The following is a 21762-nucleotide window of genomic DNA, read 5'->3' on the forward strand; positions in this document are numbered from 1 at the left end:
TATAAAAATGCAATCACTTCGCTATGGTTGCAAGCTTTTTGAGTCAATTATTTTCGATTTTAAATTCAAATTGATTTAATAACTTAAGTTATTCAAACTTGAAAGAATGTAACTGAACTTGAATGACTGACGAGTTAAGCTTAACTGTGAATTATGAGACCCACTTCTCTTGAGTTGAGAGAGTTCAAGAAGGCGACTTGCTATTACGTATCGACTCTTGCATGCTCTATGAATAATTATGTTGCATAACACAGGGTCGCACAGGACAATATTTTCACTACCAATATCAGATTTAACATTAAAGTTACATATATACCATTAGCATTAAAAAGCCTCTCTGTTTTAATAATACTTTCCTCTGTCACAATTCACAGCTCCATCATTGTCTTCCCATGTTTGGTGGCTCTCATGAATTTATATTTGTACACAAAACAAAAAACCGGAAATTAAATTAGGAGAAATTATTATGAAGAGTAAAATGGTCAATTTTACGAAGACAATTTAAAACAAAAATACCAAAAACGCCAACCCTCCTCTGCTTCCTTTGAGCAAATAAAAACGCAAACTCTCGGCGCACCTTTGGATAGTGAGGTTTCTAAGCGAAAGTGGAAGGAAAGCTTCCGAACCGAAAGCAAGGGATGGATTTTCTTTGGATCAAAAAGCGGAAAGGTCGGTTGGAAAGCGAGACGCCTTGGCAGGCTTTTGAATTTGTTCCTAAAAAGCTATGTGCAGGTTTTTATTTAATTAAAAGAGTTTTGTAGCGTACGCTCCACATGTAACCGCGGCCACCCTTCTTACATGGGAAGGGGAGGTGGGGTGTTCGATTCCCTACCTTCTCAAGGGTTGGGGTGAGAATATTTAATTTTAAATGTGAGGTTCAATTTTCACGCTTTATAAAAGTGCATGATAAAAATCTAAAAGTTAAATTACGGCAGACCAAAAATAAAATGTGCGCACAGTAATCTGATGGACTAGATAAATGCACGCCAAGCTGAAGCTGAAGCTAGTCTCCAAAACCAGAATCAAGTGGTTCATTTTCTATCCTCGCAAGTACTGCCTCACACACCGACTGCTCGACCTTCCTTAGCTCACCTTTGCGTCCACAAGCCGCGATCAGTTTGCAAATGGTGGAATCATCGCCGTCATCGGCGCCGGCGATGTCGGATGCAAAGTTGGAGGAGATGCTGGACCGCATGCTGACTCGCTTGGCGCTCTGCGATGACTCCAACCTCCAGGCCCTGCTCTCCAAGCTCCTCCCTGACGCCATCCCCTCTCTCTCATCCCCTTCCTCCGCCGTCCAACACAAGGTGCGCATTCCCAATCCGACCGTGATTTCACGCTCGTTCGGACTTCATTTAGTCGGTCTGAAAGATGTTAGCTCCACTTCGATGCATGGGAATTCTGTAATTCCCAAGTCGCGGTTCTTGCAAATTTCTCCGTGCGTGCGTGCGTGCGCATGGGGTAGTGCAACTGCGAAGAGCTCTATGGCTTCTAGGTTTGGTCAGTTGGCTGGAGCACCGCTTGAAAGCCCGGAAGATTTAGCACCGAAAACATTTTAGAGTTGAACGTATCGATGAAGGCTTCTCTCATTTGCCTCATGTGGTGCGCTTCGCAATAAAAAGGGTTTTCGATGGATCGGAGAGTCGCAAGTTTCGTCTGTAATTTGCTCTGTTAGAGCACTTATGGAGTTCTTGCTCTACTCTTTCTTCGGATTAGGTTCCTTCTAGTTTTTTGGGATAAGTGCACCGGAAGTTCTAAAATTTATTACAAAAGTGCAATCGAGCCATAAAACTTTCATAAAGTATAATCAACGGAATAACTTGATTGAATCAATTTGACAAGTTTTAAGACTTAATTTTCGTCTTGATTGAACCGATTTAATAAGTTTTATGACTTGGTTGTACTTTTTGAAAGTTTTAAGATTCAACTGCACTTTCGTGATAAGTATTAGGACTTGATTGCACTTTTTGAAAGTTTTAGAATTTTCAATATATTTATTCCTAGTTTTTATTTGTTCTATCTGATCCTATATTATACCTGATGTGGTTGATGGTTTCTCTTTCATAAAAGTTCTTATTATATTTGAAGAAAAAATGATTAGGGATGATTGATAGTGGAAATATGTGAATAGCGATTTCAAATTTAAGCAATAAATTTAGTTGAATGATCCCGTAGCTATTATTAACACATAACTCTAAAAGGAACAATTCCCAATAAAGAAAGACCGATTTACAAAATTATTAAGTCATTAAAAGTGATGCAGCAGACTTCTGTTGTATGCTTGAATATAATTCACTTGTGCAAATACCGTCTTACAGTTTGACATATTATTTTATATTTCATTTTCGTGAATTGGTCTTTATATCCCTATGTCTGTCCATTCCTCTTGTCGCTGCCACGACCTAAAAATTCAACATGACCACTTCAAATTGACCACCGCTGCAATCCCATTGACACCTGCCCATCACAAATTCCAACGTGACCAGCTGCTTGAGCACTTATGATGTTGCCACCTCGACCTCTCGCTCCAGATCCAATACTACCACAGTACCACTAGCATCATCAGTATTTCTTTGAAGTCGCTTCATTGTTACACGACAGCCCTTGAACCAGCATCACCACCATTGCCCCCATAAAAGCCATTGCGACCACCTCCATAGTCCCTGTTACGCGCTTCTCAACCATTTCTACGTCCCACTTGACTAGATCTCATCATGGGCTTGGCGGCCCATGAGCCGTGCCTGGGCCACATGGGCCTGAAGGCCATTTTTGGACGAGTGTGGGTAAGGCTATTCAGTTATAAAGCCCGTTTCTGTCTTGTTGGACACATGAACGAGTGGCGTGAATTTTATGCATTAATTTTTTTTTTTTGCCACGCCTCGAAAATGAATTAGGCTCGACATAAGGGACTAGCCTGGCCCTGCCCCTTGATCACCTTTACACTTGACCACTAGCAGTCCCACTTAAATGTGCCGTATACTCTCCGAATACTCGTCAACTTTGGTGGTTTCATCATAGTGCTCTAAGTGCAGCTTTTGCTTTCGACTTTATTGTGATCCAACTACACAGAGAATGTTGAAATAGCTTCTAGCTTTTCTGATGCATCATATTTCTTTTTTTATGTTACCCATTCTTGTTTTCTGTTCATGAACAATTTTCTTTGGAACTTAGTGAATTTGATCCTACGCCAGTTATAGTATTGCAGAAGCTTTTCAAGGGGCTCCTGTATGTTGGTTTCTACTTATGAATTATTACTTCTGAATTTCTTGAACCTTGGAGGATCCTACAGCAGGCTACTCTTGGCGTAAACTGTCTTTGTTGATGTGCATGTACTCGCATTAGCTTTTTGTTGCCATTGTTATCGCGAAGAATTCCTCTAATCAATATCGCCAGGCCTTTTGCATATATGGCTGGTAGGAAGGATTGACGGAGACAGGAAAATATATCTTTTTGGATAGTTATGTTGGTCGGAAGGATCTCAATTTGGTAGTGTGAAATTTTGACACTTCATGGGTGACATTGCTAGTATCACCATGCTTTTGTTTTCCCCTTTTTTGGGGGCCAGGGGTGCTTATTGCAAATGAAAAGTATTGTGGTCGACATTGCAATTCTTCCCATGCTTCCATTGGGATTAATTTACCAATATGGGTGTATTTCTTCTTCTTTTCAAGTGGGAGGGGTGGGCTGTAGCTGCTCTTGTGTAATGCTTTGTCTGGCATCTTTTCTGTCATTAAGTTCTACAGATTTAAATCTTCTGAGCATCTCTGCTGTTTGTAACTACTTCGTGTGGTAAGATTTTTAGTTACCTTCATGTATAAGAACCTATCCAACTAATCAAAAAGAAAGAGTAAATGAACAGAAAGAGGGGGTTTTAATTGTGAATGTTGTTCGTCTTGAGTCACTCTCTAACCTTGTATCATATTAGGCTAAGCAACCGTTTAATATGAATATATTATTAAATCTATCTTAGATAAGTGATTGTACTCTAAAATACTCCACGGACCTCATGAACCATATATGACACTAGCAGCAGCCAGGGTGATGCCGACAAATGAGGTTAGTTGCAAATTGGTGTCAGGAATCGAATGTATGCACCTAAACCACAAATGTGTTCATTCCTCAAACTACTAAGTCAATTCTGCTGGGTTCAATACTAGTTAGACTTAATCCCTCGTAAATGGTTGCCACTTGTGTTTTGCGGAAACCGTGTAGGACAAGGCTGAATTCATGAAATTAGGGACTTGAGTAGTTCTCTGCTTCTGCGACCGGATTGACTCGTACATTATGCTACTCTGAAGTGATATCAGACTTTGACTGAAAGACTTCTAATCCTCCTGTTTCAGAGACTCCTCATAGTATAGAATACAAGGTTCAATGAAAGATAATGTTGTAGAATTTTTTTTTCTTCCTTTTACCACCATCTTTGATTTCTGTTACAGTGGTGGTTATTCTCTTGGTCCTTTTTAGAGTTCACATATTGAAGAATTCCCAACAATATGAACGGTAGGTACTTTATCAAATTTACTTGTCGAAATGCGACATTTTATTGATGGAAAGATACTCCTGTCACCTTATGGATCCATGTTGGCCTCATTCCTCATTTGTCATGTCTCTTCTTGTGTCTTTTAACTGTTTCTGATTTACACGAGTGTTCACATGCTGAACTGAATGTGTTATTCGTTACTTCATACTTATGCAGTGTTGTCCTTGTTAAATCATTTCATTTGAGATGACCAGATTGATTCATCTTTTGGTACAGGTTCTTGAGATCCTGAACCATGTTAATAAAAGAGTGAAACATCAACCTGGAATTGGTCTGCCTTTGTCAGATTTATGGAGAATATACACAGAAGCTAATGCTGTGTCAATTGTCAAAAATATCTGCTTTATGTATATTGAGATGGCTTTTGAACGCACTGATGTGAAGGTTTGTCATTGTTCTATGGTATCTGAAGTCTCCTTGGGAAGCGAAAAGCTGTTATCTCGAACTTGCCTGTCTAGAAAATCTTTTGTGTGAATCCTGATACAAGTGTTTTCTTTTTTCAGGAGAAAGAAATGATGGTACCCATACTTGCAGCCAATGTTTCAAAGCTTCCTGACAAGCATCAAGAGACGGTTCTAAGAATTGCTGCAAAGGTTTGTTTGAAGATTCTTTATTCCCCCTAGCATGCAAAGTTCTATAGACTATTCAAGCACATTACTTAATGCTACTTCTAGTTTTGAGTGTTCTTACATCAATTATGTTATTGTTTCTTTCACATTCTATGTCTTGATGTCTATTGGCGAGAAGCACGTGTTGAAAACATCTTTGTGAATGAGCCATACTATGACATCTTTACCACTAGATGCATTATTTACTTTCTTGGATGAAAGATATAAATGATAATAACGTGTTTGTACTATATCACGTTGATTGGAAATCTTTTACTTGTGTGATGATAATTTGGGGAGGACCAACTCCATGTTTGGCAATTACCTCCAAGCTTTAAGGCTGGGTCTTTTAGAGTCCTTGTGAATGGTTGTCCAAAACCAATCCTAGGTTCAACCTGCTGTCTTCCTGATCCTAGTGATGTATTTTCATCCTCTCTTTCTTTCGTTGTTTTCCTTATGTTCAGTATAATGCGTTCAATGTACTGCTTAATGTCAATATGAAGTTTTTTTATTGTGTACTTCTACATGGTTGAATGCTTTCAGGTGATCGGTGAATGCCACTCAACGAGAGTCAATGCAAAAGTTGTTGCATTGTATAGAGCTGTAAATAATTCTCAGGATAAGGAAGGTTTCATTGAATTTTGCCTTCATAATATCTTGTATCAACCATCATCTCAAGGGTTTGTATATCACCTCACCGAGCATTACATCACCGTGTATGAGATGCTATTCCAAATTTTTTATCAAGGAGTTATTTTTTCTTTACAGTGGAGGAAGCTCCCCTGGGCTTTCAATTGCTCAAGCTAAGCGTATTACTGGGGAACAGCAATTGACGAATGATACACTTTTGAAGAGAAAGGTGGAGTCATTACGATTTGAAAATCTTTCTACGTTATCTTAGCAATAAAGCAAATCTGTGTGTGGTGAATTTTCAACATTGCCTATGCCACCACCAACTACAATATTATTCTTCCAATATCTAAGGTTTCTTTTGACCCCAAAAAAAAATCTAAGATTTCTCAATCATTTCTAACTGTGTTATTTTTTTTTTTTGGGTTAACATCATGAAAAACCTCAAACTAGTACACCTGTGATAAATTTACCTTAAGCTAATGTTTTGACCATAAAAAACTCCAAACTGGTGCATCTGTGATAAATTTACCCTCCGTTAAATTTTATCATCAAATTGCTGAGTTGGATGACAATGACAGTTGATGGGTGTACTAATTTGGGGTTTTACCCTCCGTTTGTCACAAATGTACTAGTTTGTGATTTTTCATGGTATTAATCCAATTTAACGAAAACTAACAGAGGATAAATTTGTCACAAATATACCAGTTTGGGATTTTTGATGGTCAAAAAATTAGTTTGGGGTAAATTTATCACATGTGTACTAGTTTGGGGTTTCTTGTTGGTCAAAAAATTAGTTTAGGATAAATTTGTCACATGTGTATTATTTTGGAGTTTTTTGTGGTATTAATCTTCTTCTTTTTTTTGAAGCAGTTGGGCATTTTGAATGTAGTTGAAGCTATGGAGCTCACCCCTGAAGTTGTTTATCCCCTCTATCTCGCTGCTTCTGCTGACAGGTATCTTGGCATTGTAGTATAATATTTGCTCTCTTGCCTGTCCTATAGATGGATGCGCACGTATAGAATCTCATTGCTTCTTGATGTTAAATTTGTACCAGTCAAGAGGCTGTTGCAGTGAGAGGGGATGCGCTTTTAAGGAAGAAGGCTTCTGATGCAAATTTTGAAGATCCATCGCTTATAAAGAGACTATTTCTACTATTCAATGGTATGGGCCATGGAAATGAGTCTTTTACTGAAAATTAATCCTGTAGGTTTTTTGCTTGCCATAGATGAATAATCGCTCTAAATAATGATCTCTTGTTGCCTTCATGGATATTGATGGCTTTACCTTATTTCTAAATAAAATGACGATTGTATGTGCCTTCTTTCATTGAAGATTATATCTGCTAGGCCAACAGTCTATAAAATTCCATTATAAAGTCGGTTTCTCCATCAATGAGTGAGATTGCCTTATCGTTTCTTTGAAGGAAAATGTTTCTCCAGATTTGAGTTATTTTTCTTGTAGCATTTTGAGGGTCATGGGGCTATAATTCTTCTTTTTCACTCACAAAGTTGTTGATAGATTCCTCTTTTTCAAGCTTGCCAATCTATGAAGGATCCAGATCATATAGTTACTGAATGTAATGCCTGCCACTTCAAAGAAAGTTATACAGAGGTGGCTAATATTTCAAAGCTGTAGGTATTACATGCCAAATTTTCGTTTTCATGTTCTTAGTGGCAGGATCAGTTTCAGTTTACTAACATGAGCCTTTTATTGTGCTAAATAGTTCTTTCAGCAACTTCTGGAGACTTTTCTTTTTCTGGAATGTGGCTGGAATTAAGACTGTCATTCAGGAAAAAAAATTGATTTAGATGGTGCTGTTGTAACAGCAACACTATGTGAGAAATATGAACTTTTCTGAAACTATAACCAGGAAAAAAAATAAGATTTTCATTTGAAGCACCCATATGAGACAGTCCATAAAACTTATGCGGCCAATCAGATCGTGCTGTTATGGACTTTAAATGATGCTGGTAAAGATACAGTGATGCTAGTATTTTCGGAGCACTTTATTATTCAAGGGAAATGGACATTATCCTTATTTTTTGGCACTTTTTCTTTCTAAAGAAAAATTATAAAAGTTCATGAGGAAGGTATGAAACTTTTGCGGCCAATGAATTTGTGCAGTCATTAAAGATAAAATGATGCTAGTATTTTGAAATTCCGATCTCAAGAACCATTGTGTAAGCAATTCATTATTCAAGCGCGATTCGCATGGCCCTTATCATTACTCTTTTGTTAAAGAATAATCAGAAAAGTTTATGAGAACGGTAACCCAAACTGTCCAAGAATTAGGAGAAAATCTAGAGCATAAGGAATTATTTTGTTTTCATGTATTTTATTTCCTTTTATTTCTAAATCCTCATAATTAGGAAGTAGATCGCCAGAATTAGGAAGTAGGAAATTTGTTCCTATTTCTGCTCCTATTTTCTTGCTTTCTTCTAGCTGTCCAAGGACCTATTTATATGTATGTTCTCTTTAAGTAATATATTAACAAATAAGAAACAAGAAGAAACCATTTTTCTTCTTAGAAATCCACACTAATCTTTAACCGTAATTTACACTTGTAATAGCATTTATATACCACGATTGCACTTTCATCCAATTGCTTAAGTTTTTTATAAGTTGGCAGTATACTCCCAATGCCTAAAAGAAACGAGAGTGAGAAGTCCTCTGTTACTTCTCTGTGGCCCCTTATTTACATTTGAGTTCTTGATCAATCTCTACACTATGGCCTTTAAATCTAATCCCAATTTACGTGTGAGAGGGACTTCTAGAACATTTAAATGTTAGATAAGGATGAGGTGGTCTCACTATTTCTACAACACTCATAAAGGAGATCGTGTCAACTTTAATGGTGCTATTAAGAAGCAAACATCAGTCATTTTCGTTTTTCCATTATGCCTGATATCGCCTTAATGTTGTATTATTCGCATGTTGCGCAGGTTCTACTGGAGCTGATAGTGATGCGCCAGATTCAAAAATCTCTCCTGCCAATTCAACCTTAAAAGCAAGATTGATGTCTGTCTTTTGTCGTTCAACTACTGCAGCAAACAGTTTTCCATCGACTTTGCAGTGCATATTTGAGTGCATAAACGGTACTCGGGGGCTTTTTCAAAACCCTCCTCCTTCAGTTTATCTTACAAAATGGACTAGAATTTTCCAATATGATAATATAGCGATTAAGCCATATTTGGAGAGACTCATGAGACTAACTACTTGTAGGAGAAGTAGCAAAGTAAGATGAAGCAATAGAGGAGAGTGTCTATGAAGTGCAAGTTGTTGTGAGATTTACATGTGGTTGTGGTGAGAAGGGAGAGAGGAAAGTGCCTGATATTGATCTTATCGTATAGCTGGGTCTATTTTATAATGTAACAGAAGGATGTGTGAAAATGTTACCCACAATGTAAGAGCAAGATGAAAAGAAGTGCGCTAGCATTTGTGTTATTGGGAAATGTCATTTCAGCATACGGGCAAGAAATAAGGCTGATGATGGTTTATGGGGTGATATGCATCGTGATCAAGTACCAACACATGCATAAAATGAATGCATGTTTGATGAGAACACTTCGGTGGGGTGCAGCTGGGGGATGTCTTGGCTGTCCATTTAGAAACTCTTTTTAGTCTCCTGTTGTGCCAAAATGTGTGTCCTAAGTTGGGATCTGGCCAGTTTTCTTGGGTAGTGCCCTCATTGAATATTCTGTGCCTTGACTGATGCATAACCATGTTCAAAGCCACAAGCTGTTGTAGATTCGTGAATTTATACGTTGAAGTTTGCCACCTCGTTATAGGTGCGAAGTATCTGTCCCGTTATACCCTGAGGTCATAGTTATCTGCGTGGCTTTGTGTGATTTAATTGATGAGCACAACTTGTTCTGTAAAAAGATGTTTCATGTGAATAAAGTCTGTATCCGGTATTTCACAGGTCCTACAGCAAAATAATTAGTAGCTAAGGTAAAACCATAGTCTCCTGACAGCTGCTGATTTAGGCTGTCCTCTTCTATGCATTATATGCACTGTGTCTTGTTCTTGAGTGATTCAACCGTTTTTTTCTTCCTGTTTAACAATTTGTGATCTTCGGCATAGATAGATATGGATGCTCATGTTTAGAATTATATTATATGGTGTACATGTACCATTTAGCCCTTCCTTTTTCATGATAATATTATCCGTATAAGTAATATTTCTTTTTCGTGCTGATACATCTGAAATCATGATTTTGTAGGAGAGGGTACCACCACAAGATTGAAACAGTTGGGAATGGAGTTCACTGTTTGGGTATTCAAGCTAGTAAGGGCTATACATTGGTTTCAATTTATAGTTAACCCTATTTTGAAGTTTGACAGAAATATCAGGTCGTCATTGTAAAATTGCCTAATTGTGATGTCATTGTAAAATTGCCTAATTGTGATGTCAACCTCTCAGGTAAACTCCACTTAGTACGTAGATTGCGGGTTGCTAAACCATTCTATTTAACTGCTATAGAGTTAAACTGGTCTTCTGCCTTGAGTAAAGATGGCCTCTTCCAAACTTAACACGCCCTCAAAGGCTCTAAGAAAAGAGAAAAAGGGAAATAGTGCTACCTAATGAAATGTTAAAAAAGTTCAAGCATCTAGAATCGACATCTTAGGTACAATGCAAGATTAAATATCCAGGTATTAAGTACCTGACAAAATTTTTTGGAAAAATTCTTTTTCTGATAATTGAACACCATTATGGGTGCATTTAACATGCATTTCTCTATTCCAATCTTTTAAGTGCTCGCTCACCATTCATCGGTCTAACGGAGAGACTAACTGCTCCGGCTTTTTAGTGTGGAAACCCAAATAATACAGGGCCCTTCTTGTTTTTTGTGAATTGTGTCTGAAATATCTGAATGCATATGTCAATAGAGTCTATTCCTTTCATTAAGAAATTATTTGAAGGCATATGCAGTGATGTCACTTTAGCCATTTTTCTCAGTGCTGATTATTTGCTCGAGGAGTATTGGACTATCGACAACTCTCTTTTTGGTCTAAGACACTAACTTAATACAATTTATAATTAAGCTTGAAAATAAAATGATTAGCAACTTTCAGTATGATATTAGCAGTTTATCTTGTCATTCTACTGTTGGAAAAATTTGCTATTAGTGGACTAATCACTTTTGCCGATTAAATTATATCTTTCTCAGGCAAAGATTGAACAGTTGAATCTGATGAGCCGTGTTATCTTTAGTACAATTCTAAAGACACTTGATGGTTATTCAAGTTCTGAATCAGGTGAGTTTAGCATGCAACAGAGTTCCTTTGATTGTAGTTCTTTCAGTCATCTTTTGAGATTAAGATCCAGCAAGTATTTAGTCAATGAATGCCTATTTGTTTTGTAGATACTAATGCCAAGGACACAAAAACATTTGCTTTTCAAGCTATTGGGTTGCTGGCAAAGCAAACGCCTCAGCTTTTCAGGTACCGGACGAGATTCTCCCTCCCTACCTCTCTCTAACTCCCACTCTCCTCCAAAAAAAAGAACTTGCGGCTTTTTGTGCGTTGGATTATCCCCTATTTGGCCTGCTCTTAGGGATAAAGTTGATATGGCTGCTCGGCTTTTCGATGCATTGAAGTCGGAAGCACCATCTGTCCGTTCTACGATTCAAGAAGCAACTGTTTCCCTTGCTGCTGCATACAAGGTAGCTATATACTCTCCATATGGGTGACAATATGAATATTGATTCTCGATCTGTTGCATGAAATAATAATTGATGAAGACCCCTTTCTGGTAGCACATGACAAATGCTTGTTCTAACCGGCCATTTTGGCAACTGGTGAGCTCTATTTGGTCCGCTTTAGGTGCAAATAGTTTAAATTTCTTCACCAACTATAAAATCATTTTCTGGTAGTGCTTCAAGATTGAATTATCTCAAACGATTATAGCTGGTCCTACATCTCATTACCTATAGGCCTATGCTAAAGCACTTATAATCAAGGTTATTTGAATATGAAGACAGATTTTTGACACTTTTCATGTTAGGCTTTTGTTATGTATGATGAGAAGACTGATATCATTACCTCAAACCTTGGGAAGAGCCTGGTTTCCATGGTGTTACAAATTTAAAAAGTCAATTGGCGGGTATTATAAAATAAATTGGGATGACCATCGACTTGTCTCCAGATTGTGTTACTTTTGTGCTTTTCAATAGGGCATTTAGTGCTATGACCAAAAAAAAAAAAGGGCATTTAGTGCAACCCAACAAAAATTGCTGGCTTTAGATCTTATGCTGGGAGTCTAGACTCACTGTGATTATAATAACAACTTTTTTAGGTCTATTTACGTGACGCGAAATAAAATATTGAAGAGGTGAAAGAGAGATTTATAGCACTTTGGAGCTTACAACGGATGATACAGAATTGAAAACAGTGGTATGAAACAATTCATACTGCCGAGCCACTTATTGGAATAAGGCTTATAATGCAGTAGCCGAAATGGTGGTGGTGACGGAGGAATTGCTTATAATGTCTGTTGATAGTAGTGGTAGTTGACATATTCTCTTGGGTATTCAGATTCTAAGGGCATGGATCAATATGTTGTCATGTGCTGTTGGGTATTCGGATTCTAAAAGAAAAGAACTCGAAGATGTGTGTTTGAAGGAAGAGATTCCTCCTTTCTGGTTTTGATAACTTTTTGTCCTAATAAACAGCCTTATTTCCTTTCATTTCTTTTGATGCATCTCCCTTTATGAGAGATTACTGATACTGTTTTTGCTCCTTTTGTCAGGATGCATCCATTACTGTGCTAAAGGATTTGGAGACACTACTGTTGGAAAATTTTAAACAGGTTTTGTACTGTTCAGTTTAGTACAGATGTATAGCAGGAGGAGAACACAATTTTATGGAAATTGAGTACCTTCTTTAATCAGGAACAAGAAAAAGTACGTCACTGTGCTGTGAGTTGGGCGACTACATTGTTTGATTTGCAACACTGCCCGAGTCGATATCTATGTATGCTTGGGGCTGCAGATCTTAAGTTAAGGTAGGTGACATATTCTCTTAAAAGCGTATATATGACAAAAGATTCTAAAATGCTTTTCGGTCAATTAGCTGGGCATTCTTGGGTAGTATTTGCATATGTAACAGGGAGGAGTTATGACTTAGTGTAGAGTCATAGACATTTCTCTATTTGTTGCAAGTTTTTACAAACGAGTACATGCATTTTATAGGCGCCTGTAGGTCATGTTACTTCTTTTGTCAGATTATGAGTGTAATTCGTGGATGTTGATGATCTAGTGTTGACGTTTTAAGTTTCTTCATGCTTATGCTCTTTCAGTGCTGCATGATATTGGTTGCTTGTTTTCTTTATATGTTTCATAATGTCACTAAAGTTCTTCCGACAGATAAGACTCTCTATAGCTAGCTTTGTATATTGGTCTTTGCACTCGTATGTATGCATACAGTGGTAGTTGTCTCTATTACTAATGTAAAGTTATCGTTTGTCCTTTTTTCTTTTTAAAATTTCTTTGAAGAGAAATGGCACTGAAGGCCTGTTCCCGGTAACGACAATGGGCAACCTACCCATCATGATATCAGTCTGAAGTACCCAAAACTTGGAGACATGTTAACTTACATCCTCAAGCAGCGACCAGAACTGTTAGAATCAATTGAAACAGGGAACAACAGCTCCTTTTTCCTTTGGAAACTTACGCTGCAATGATCAAGTTTCTGTTGAAGTGTTTTGAGTCAGAAAAGCTGCTTTCTGAAACTGATGGAGGACCTTCTGAATTTTCATCTTCAGTGAAAAAACTATGTGTTTACTGCTAGATCATGCTATGGTATTTAAAGGCTCGGTTGAGTTGCATGCTTGTGCCTCCAGGGCGCTGGTGGCAATTGGATCGCATACTCATAAGTATGACAAAAGAAGCCACTGGACTTGCTGCTTCTTTTTTCATTTTTCCCGTGGGACTAGCATTAACTTTTTCTACTAAATGTTGATCTTTACAGGTGATTGTTCCTCATTATGCTAACAAACTGCCATGGCTAAAGCAATTACTGAGTCACTGGGACATTGATACTTGTGAAACTGCAGCGCGCTACTTGAATGGCTTCCTCTGTCCTCCGACCACAGCTGCTTCAGCTTTGATAAGCGAGCTAGTTTCTTCAATTAGTGATTCACTCAAAATAAGGTTTGGCGAATTTTCTTGGAAGATTGACCCTTCGTTTTTTTACTCTAATCAGTGCATCTATTTGTCAAGATTGATAAGTCAAGAGTTCTCCTGATTTGGGGATTTCAATGTGTTCTTCAGGTTCGATCATCATCACGGAGCGGTATGTGCTATAGGATATGTCACGGCAGATTGTATTTGTAGGACACCTCCTGTAAGTCACAGCTTCTTGTGTTTTTCTCGGGCAACTCATAAGAGAGTTTTTCTTTCCCCTACTTCTATTTGTTTTCTCTCTTGTTGTCCTGTGGCGACATTGTTACCTTAATGCATTGTTTGGGAACATGGAGGGGGAAAAGGGAGAAAATTTGTCCCTCCTTTTCTCCTCACACAAAATTTTAACTGTTATCCCATCTTCGACATCCATCCCTCATTTTCTTCCCCTCCCCCTCCTTCCAAAATAAAGCATAAATGCATGTGATTCTTGGACGGGAATATATTGGTGATATTGTATGGTCAATTATCTTATCAGTATCTTCCTTCTGATTGCACTGTGGCATGGTGTTGATACATTTATGGACTAACTTCTGTTTTGCGTTTGCTCCATGCCTCATTTGTTCTGGTCATTATACTTCAGACTAAGTGGCAACATTCTGATGGTTTTTACTCTCTAGGTAACAGTTGTCCTAGGTGCTAGGTTGGTAATCTCTTATGTTGGTTATGATCCAAAGAGGAAAATTCCATGTTGAACCGTTAACAATAATAATGAGCAATTTATTGAATGGTTGAATTTAATTGATTATGGATTTGGTAAATGACTTCTCCTCCTTTTCTTTGGCCGTGCCTTAAATGAATTATAATAAAACCAAAAAGTGAGTGATTTTATGCATTACTTTTCTCAGTGACAAAAGATAACTTTAGCAGATGAAACCAAGAGAATTTTCATGCTTTTTCGATCTGTTCGCTGATTGACAAATATCTTCATTTGATACAAAGTGTTATATGATCCATTCAACTTACTTTCATGATCTCTGGGAAAAAAGAATTTTACTTCCATAATCACAGTCATTTACCCAGGCTTTATACTTTCGATGTGATCTTCATTGAGATTACTCTGTCTTTATGTCTTCTCCTTTTTGCTACATTTGAGATGAGCTATCACTCCTATCCTGAGCTATTTATTCTAACTTCCATTTTAATCCATGATTAATAAATTTATAATTTTCTCAAAGAAAGATGCTTGAGGAAAATACGCCACTTCCTTTCCGTATTGTTAGTTATGAACCCATACACTCTCTTATCGCTCCAGTTGAAATCGTTCCAACTACTCTACACCTTCCTTTGCTCACAAGCTCTTTTTCTTATTACTGATGAAAATTGGACTCTGATATCTTTGTTAGGAGTAGGATGTCCATTTAAGTATGTTAAGGTTGACGCAAGTTGCAACATAATGACATAAATGTATAAGTTTGCCATTTTCTAAATCTGAATAATTGTGGTGGATATTGTTAAGTTGAGCTGAAATTTTTTGCATTTACATAAATCGTGTTGTAATTGGCATTCACCTTTTAGATGTCAGAAGTACTGCTCCAGAGTGTACTCAAATGCCTCGTTGATGTTGTGAACTCTGAGAATGCAACATTGGCATCTATTGCTATGCAAGCATTAGGTCATATTGGGCTGCGTGTCCCGTTACCTTCAATTGCTGATGACTCCACCTCAGGTAACTTTTTTTCTTCCTGGAAATGTTGGAATCAGTTACATAGATTATTAGTCATGTTAGACTCCATTCAAGTTGCAGCCGACATATTCATGGTTCTACAAGAAAAACTGAGGAAGCTACTTTCTGGTGATGATACTAAAGCAATTCAGAAAATTGCTGTATCCCTTGGACATGTCTGCATGAAAGAAACATCATCTTCACGTCTCAACATCGCTGATCGATTTTGGTTTTCGGCCTTGGCCGTTCAAGGTGGGCATACTCATTCTCATTGCTCTTTCTACTTGTGGTTGTCTTAGTATATGATGCCCGTTTGGTCTTATTATTGCATAGCACCTGAAAGTTTTCTTATCTCTGAATCCTTGAGTTGTACAGGTTGAGGATGTCCTTTTTGCTGCTGGGGAGGCTTTGTCTCTCCTGTGGGGAGCCGTCCCTGTGACTGCCGACACAATTCTCAAGATTAATTATACTTCACTCTCTATGTCTTCAAACTACCTTATGGAAAACATGAGCACATCTTTGACTGGATATAACTCTAATGGAATGATTGAAGACATTGAAGGTTCTCGTGCTAGTGCTAGAAATGCAATTACTAGAAAGCTCTTTGTTGATCTTTTACGCAGTCACAGAAAGGAAGAACGCTGTGCTGGAACTGTCTGGCTGTTGTCATTGACCATGTATTGTGGCCATCAAGCACATATCCAACAAATGCTGCCAAAGATTCAGGTTTATTGTCAATCGATAAGTCCAATTTTTGTACTTCTGAGCTTGTTATTATTACTATTATTATTGGCCAATTATCTTATGAGCTTGTTGACAATGAGCTTTATAGGCTCTGCAAGAACTCTTTCCATGTGGCACTAAGCCCTTTCGACTCTAGCTTATTTCTGCTCTTGCAATCATTGTGTTGGAAAGATGCTGGTTTTTGGCAGAGGATTTACGTTTATAAGTAAAAATTGAACAGACAACAATAAATTCAATATACTAACATATGAAGAGGATGAATGGACTTTGTGGTTGGTGTTACAATGGATGTTTTTGATACTTACCAAGGGCCTTGAGCTCCTGGCTCATCATACTTGCTGAGTTAAAGTTAAATTGCATCGGCACGCTAAAATATGAGGGAAGTTGGAATGTCCGACTGTTTTCTAGACAAATAGATGCACTGATTTTTTCTTGTACTACAGAATTCTTGAAAAGGATATCGTGTTCACTTCCAAAAACATGAAGAGGTGCACATTGCTGTATTTACAGGTTACTTGTATATTGCATTAATTGTAGTCAGAAGATACAGGTCAATTTAGTTGTGCAAATGAGCTGAGATAAGATCTTTTCTCATTGAAGAAAAGACTCTGGACTCTTTTCATGTCAAGAAGAATCTATGCAATCATTTACGGTTAATTAAGACGCGACAAACAGCTGAGAAAAGAGATGAAGAACGTTGGTGTATTGGAAAAGGAAATGAGACAATTTATCTGCTCAGAAGAATATCATTCTACTTTGTTGCTATAATTCAGTGTTTTTTTTTTTAATTGTAATGCAGGAAGCATTCTTACACCTACTTTGCGAACAAAATGAACTTACTCAGGAGCTTGCTTTCCAAGGCATGAGCATTGTATATGAGCTTGGACATGCATCTATGAAGAAAAAAATTGAAGAAAGCACTTTGTCAAAACTCTAACTGGATCTAGGAAGAGAAAGACAGCCACCAAGGTTTGTTGTATTGTAGTTCGAGTTATCTTAGTCAGAAATTTGATGGATGACTCTACTAAGAACCCAGAAAGGTCTAAGTTATGTCTAGACTCCAGAATACAAATAATGAGGAACTGGTGGATGGAGGAGCATTTAATACCCGAAAATATTGACTTGACTATTTAAGTATCTGTGCTTTCCTCTGGTGACAAATGTGAGGATGAAATTTTGTTGGACAGCTTGTCGAAGAATCTGAAGTTTTCCAAGAGGGGGCCTATTGGAGAAAAGTCTTAGTGGTGGAAAACTTGACACTTACAAAATACTGTACAATATGGCGAAAGATATGGGGCAACGAGGTCTGATATACAAGTTTACGGATCTTGCAAATCACCATGCTTCTCTAAATTCGAAAAGGCGTGCTGCTTTTGGCTTCACTAAATTAGCCAAGCAAGCTGAGGACGCTCTTCAGCCACATCTAAGTGCGTTAATACCCAGACTTGTGCGATATATGCATGATCCTGACAAAAATGTTCAGGTGGAGACCCTGAATTCCTGTGTTTTAGTAAATCTGTTCAAATGACTTCTTTTTGATGAATTCTTGCCCGTAAAGCCAATTTTATTCTTCATTGCCTAGTCATACCTTGACGAGATCCCCCCCTTTCTTTTTTTCCGAAGGGTTTTCCATTTGGTATTTCTTCCACTTTCCTTGATGCTCTTCTTGGAATGTGATACAGGATACAATGACACATATCTGGCTGGCCCTAGTAAAGGACCGAGAGAGAACTATTGATGAACATTTTGACCTAATCATGGATGAATTGTTAACACAATGTGGTTCTCCACTCATGCCTACACGGGAGGCTTCCTGTCTTGCTCTTGCTGATATTGTCCAAAGGCGAAAATTTAATCAGGTAACGGATGCGGGTGCGAAATGCAGCATATTTGAGTCTCTAAGATTTATCACACAATCCCCAAGTAATAACATCAATCATTGATAATCTTATGTTGTCCGCGTTTCTAAATGGTGAAGTAATCTAGTTTCTCCTTTCCTTGGTCTTATGCCTTAACTGAAGAGCATGTATATGCAATAGTTGACGCTAAGTATGCAAAGCACCATTGCTGTCTCTTTAGAATCGAGCTATTACTATTACCTTTTTAGTGGAAATTTAGATTACTATGTGCTAGTGCTGGTTCTCGAGAGTGAGTCAACCTAGGTGGAGTCAATCTGTGTCCCCCCAAAAGATTCAGTCGATGGGAGAAAGGGAAAAGGAGAGAAGAAGAGTGGGCGGTTGAGCCATTCTTTTCACATTTTACTAGTGTCTGCTCATCATATTTCTGCAGAAAAGACTGATAAATTGATTGTATATTTAGACTTCCTAGTTTCTTTCAATCTCCTCCAAGAAACTTAAATTAGAAGTTAGAATTAAAGCTTCGTGGAAATTAAAAGTGATTAGAATTCAAGTGATTTTTGTGCTTATATTTGGAAAAAATGTATAACTTTTCTTACCTGCTTTGTTTATTCTTCCGATTTATCAACTGCTAAAAATATTGTTTGGTTTCATGCCAAGCAATTTAATTTCTTTTTTCCGTTGAAATTATAATTTGTTGAGACATCATTTTTCTCTGTCAAGCATTCACGTGTACTTGTTTTTTTTTATATGTTAAATCATCATGTAAATTGAAAGACGTGAATATTATTACTTTTCTTACTTGTGTCAATGCATTGTGTTGTGTTTATATTTTGAATTATTGTCGATATTTCATGATTTAATTTATTTCTGCCATTCAATATCATGCAAGTTGTCATGACTTGTTTCTAAAGTTGCTCAGTGGATCTGTTTCTTCATGAGTATGTTTTTCAATTGCGTAGACCTCGAAAATATGTTTCTTAAAAGGAATTTCCGACCATCTGTAAATAAACAATTCATTGGTTGCAATTCATTCTAGTGGGTTAGGCCAAACAAAGAATTGGTACAAATATTGCATCCCAAACAATCTGAAATTATATATAAAATAAAATAAAAATCAAAGGGGAGGGAAAGGAGTATATATATAAGATAGAAAGGAAAGAACATAAAAAATCAAGAGAAAGCAAAAGGGAAGTGAATACAAATTTTAAAAAGGACATTGGACAACCATGGTACTGGCGACGTAAACTTCTTAAAGCCGTTGGACTAGCCATCTGGCAAACCTGGGCTAGAAGCTTCATCACTGTCATGATCTCAGAGAACTTTTTGAAGTAGTACGCTACAGAACGGTTGATTGAAGTTGGAAAGTCATTCTGTATTGCTGGAAAATGACCGACAGATGGCAGAACAGAGGTGATATCCAACAGGATCACCACTGCTTTTGTGTACTTACAGCTCCTTTTTGTTTGGTTTGTTAAATTTGATCAGTTTGATTTACCCTTAAAAGATAGTAATATTTCTGCAGCACCTTTCAAATGGACATGGACACTGGACAAAGATACAAACCACCGAATTATCTTAGCATGTTTCCCATTGCAAAATAGAGAGATTTCACCTGCCCTTTTTTTTTTTTTTTTTGCTTTTAAAGCATGTGCCATATCCACTTTGTACGGACTTGTAGAGCTGCACTTTTTGACTAGCGGAGTAGTTTTGGAAGATCTTCTAGCTTCTTGTAGTGGCAAATTGGTCTTATATGGGGAAGAAAACCTTTATGAGAAACCAAGTTAAAGCTCATTGAAGACGAACACTTAAGAACTACTGGTTAAAAGCAATTGAAGATGAACACTCAAGAACTATTGGTTGCCACAATACATTTTCTCAGTTTCCAAAATGGCATGCTCCAATCGATATCAACTTATTTGTCTGTCTTTGGTGACCTTATAATGAAATTTTACTCAAGAAAAAGAGTGAGTTTGGTTAGTGAACTTTTGCAATGTAAACCCAGAGAAGTTTGGTTTATATTGTTCTCAGTATGCCAATATACCTATTTTCTCAATATACTAATTTGCAGTTTGGTTGAGTAGGTTGGCAAGCATTTGAAAGAAGTATGGATTGCTGCATTTGAGTCCATGGGTGATATTAATAATACTGTCCCGAACTCCTAAGATGCTCAAATTCTACCCTTGTTGACTTCACCTGTGACAAAAACGCCTCTAGGATGTCACCCCTCCGAAGCATCGATTCACGCCAAGCTTTGATGTTGTTTTACCGTATCTACTTAAAGAAGGCATTCCGTAAGGATGATACTATTCGCAGCACCAATTGACTTTGTATGAAGCTCACGAAGGTTCGGCATATCTTCTTTTGAGAACTTTAGTTACAAAAGTTTAGTCCCTAAGAAGAATATTTGGCCTCCTTTACCATCGCTTACTGGTCATCTTGCTTGAAAAGGAAGGTCTATACGGATGGACTCTCTATCTTGCTGTTTTACACATGTTCAGAATGTTTTCCCAGAGTTAATTAACGAAAATATGAATGTAGAATTTTTTTTAAGAATTCGAAAGTTGAGCAGAGCCATAGTTTTGAAAATGGAGTTGCCCGCCTGGCTATCTATTTGCTGCCTATTGATTGTATATAAGCCCAAATAAAAACGGGAAACCACTCGAGGGGTTTAGTAAGGTGGTCAAGTGTATTAATTTGTGTGAATGAAATGCTGAAAAGACTAGATTTGGCTTTGCATACTTTTGTGGTTTTGTTGAAAATAATGTGCTATATGATTGATCCATTTTCTTTTATTTCTTTGAGATTTGTATCAGTATTTGGATTTTCTAGAAAGAGCTAGTTTTGTAAATATTTCTGTCCAGAATAACGAGGTACTTCTTTGTTTGAAAAGGCTGGTTTTGAATCAGAGGCATCACCTCCAAGTATTTACTTATTCACAGGGGTGCTGGGTCGCGCTTCGTCCACATTTGGCAGACTTAGTCCCCTGCATTGCTTGAAAGTTTTATCCAAGCCTTGAGGACCAAGTATTCAATTATGTCGAGGTATAAGAGATTTCACTAGCCACTCTAGCAATTTGGAATCTTGCTTGTCTGTCACTTCAGTTTTTTCTCTTCGCATGCTTTATCTTGTAGTTGCATGCAACAAACATTGATTGAACACAGAGAAATCCTTTCTTGAGAACTCACGGATTTCAATTGCCAAAAGTTCTCCTATGTGGGAAACTCTGGGCCAGTGCATAAATGTCGTGGATACCGTATCCTTGAAAGCTTGGTTCCTGGCTTGCCGGGAAATGGTGCACGAGCTAGTGTCGGCTTAAACACAAGGTCTGTTGGCACGATCTCTTATACACTTTTCTTAGTGAGCTGTAGCTGCAAGATGGACTGTGACATTCTCAAACATATCCGTTTTCATATAATATATCTTGCATTCTAGTCCCTGATGTCTCGATTCAATACTTGGCGATATTACACGTTCCTTTTAAGTCTCAGTTTTCTCTGGTTTCAGGACAAAATAATAATAATTTATTA

At 37.6% G+C, this 21762-nt stretch overlaps 1 pseudogene; it reads left to right on the forward strand.

Annotated features, from left to right (window-relative positions):
- Nucleotides 1-1109: 1109 nt before the first annotated feature.
- Nucleotides 1110-21558, forward strand: LOC130137082 (uncharacterized; annotated as a pseudogene).
- Nucleotides 21559-21762: the final 204 nt, after the last annotated feature.

This window comes from Syzygium oleosum, unplaced genomic scaffold (assembly GCF_021117445.2).
Source record: "Syzygium oleosum isolate NSW1041296 unplaced genomic scaffold, Sole_v2.1 Sole_v2.60, whole genome shotgun sequence".
NCBI classification, from domain to species: Eukaryota; Viridiplantae; Streptophyta; class Magnoliopsida; order Myrtales; family Myrtaceae; genus Syzygium; species Syzygium oleosum.